Here is a 2,130-nt window from a genome sequence, read left to right as displayed (position 1 = left end):
TTCTAGTTTCTTAATGTGAAAATTAGACAGTGGATTTAAGAATATTTTGTTTTCTAATATAAGCATTTATTGTTATAAATTAACTGAGAATGAATGTTTGAAGTCTACCACTTTAAGTATGGGTCTCTCCAAGTCTCCGTCTTATACTTTTATAAGCAAGATAACTTTATAAGTAAGAGCCCCAGGAGAGAGAGGAGATGTACCCCAGCCTACAGCTGGTACTGGAAGAAGCTGGGACCACGGAGCCTCAAGAGGAAGACGGGGGCTGAACGTCGGCAGCCATCTTGCTCCAGCACATCAGCAACAGACTTTGTTGAGGGAAGTAACTTATGCTTTATGGCTGGTAGCCGTAAGCTCCTACCCCAAATATATACCCTTTATAAAAACCAACAGATTTCTGGTACTTTGCATCAGTATCCCTTTGGTTGACTAATACACTGGGTCGAGAGATAAATGCTTGTGTGACTAAATTCCCCTCCACAAGATCTGTGTTGTTTTGCATCTCCACTATCTATGTATGAGGGGGCATTTCCCTAAGTTTTGTTCATGTTATAGGGAGTCAAGATTTTGGATTTTTGCCAGTCTGATCGGTGAGAAATGGTAACTTTATGTTTGGAATTTGCTGTCCTCCTTTGAATGCTGTTGAACATCTTTTCACATACTTAAAGATTATATAATGTTTCATATATTTAAAGGCAATTCTTTTTTGTGCCCTGCATTTTATAGCTCTAGCCTGTTTTTCTTTGTGTTTCTTTATGTTCTTTGTATTTCGGGGCTACTAATCATTTGTGAAATAGGTTGCAAATGTCTTCCCCCTTTTGTTGTATTTCTCCTTTGAAGGTTTTGCAGAGATTTTTGAGGATCTATCCAGCATCTAATTGTGTGAGATGTTAGTAACTACTTCAGACATAAATGTACTCACATAAATTTTTCCTTATAATATAGATTCCAGACTTAGTGTGGTAAACCAGAATGTTTTCTTTGAAATGTCTCTATTTCTCCAGCAAGTTTTATATTGTGTACATTGTTGTTTGGCCATACTGAATTATTTCTTGAAGATTCCATGCTGTTTCCTGATTTTTGTATATACCCTCAATGTCTTTCTCCTTTGTTCTGAGAGCTTCTTTGCCAAGCCCTCCCTGGTGACTCTACATTTTACATCACCTTCTTCTGTGGATTTCCATTGTCTTCATTAAGGAGGTTATTCTACTTTTAAGAAAATTATTTGAGTGTATGTCCATGTTTCCACTGCAAAGGCAGGAGCCAAGACTTCTTCAGCTATCGGATCCCAGTTGCTCCAGGCAGGCACTCGATGGATGCTTTAAATACCCTACTTAGGATCGGTGCCTTCTGGGATGCTGGGTGTCAAATGTTATAACCCATGGTGATGGGGCCAGGGTCTCAGTTACCAGAACCTGGGGGTGGACCTACAGATCAGGAGACGCTGGGAAGTAAGCTGGAGCCTGTAGAGTCAGGACCGGGATGGGAAGCTGCTGAGGTCTAGCCGCTGAGTCACAGAGGGCAAATATGAGAATATGAAAGCAAGGCCGGACATTCCTCGGACAGTTATTATACAACAGTCTTTATCCTGAGCACTTTATGTCGTTTACAGTATTTAATCTCTATGGGAATAATAGTGTGAGATTTACAGATGGGGAATCGGACACAGAGAGCCCTATCTACAAACGTCGTTTGGACTGGTGGCAGCACTTCTCTGTGTTCCCAGCACTGAAGTCCAGGCCAATCTCCATGACGTAACTGTGCCTCCATTTAGGGTTGTTTCCAATGTGCTTTCAAATACCTTCTCAGTGCAGAGGTAATTCCTTTTCACTAAATAGACATATGAACTGTGTAGTTCCCTTAAGAGTTTGAGGACATAGGCTAATAAAAGAAGTCAGATATTTGATAAAGGCAGACCAGACAAGGTAGTGAAAGGCAAGTGGCTGAGGCCACGGAAAGTGTGTTAGTCAGCCAAAGGGGTGCTGATGCCAAGTGCCAGGACTCTGCTGGCTTAAGGTACTTCCCTCCCCAAAGTCTCTCGCCACGTGTTGGGACAAGATGGCTGCCAGTCTCTGGGAGGGTTCAGGCTTCCTCTTCCTCCTAAGGCTCCAAGGTCCCAGCTGCTTCCAT

The sequence above is a fragment of the Dasypus novemcinctus genome, chromosome 5 (genome assembly GCF_030445035.2).
Source record: "Dasypus novemcinctus isolate mDasNov1 chromosome 5, mDasNov1.1.hap2, whole genome shotgun sequence".
Lineage (NCBI taxonomy): Eukaryota > Metazoa > Chordata > Mammalia > Cingulata > Dasypodidae > Dasypus > Dasypus novemcinctus.
Note: the sequence above shows the minus strand (reverse complement) of the source record.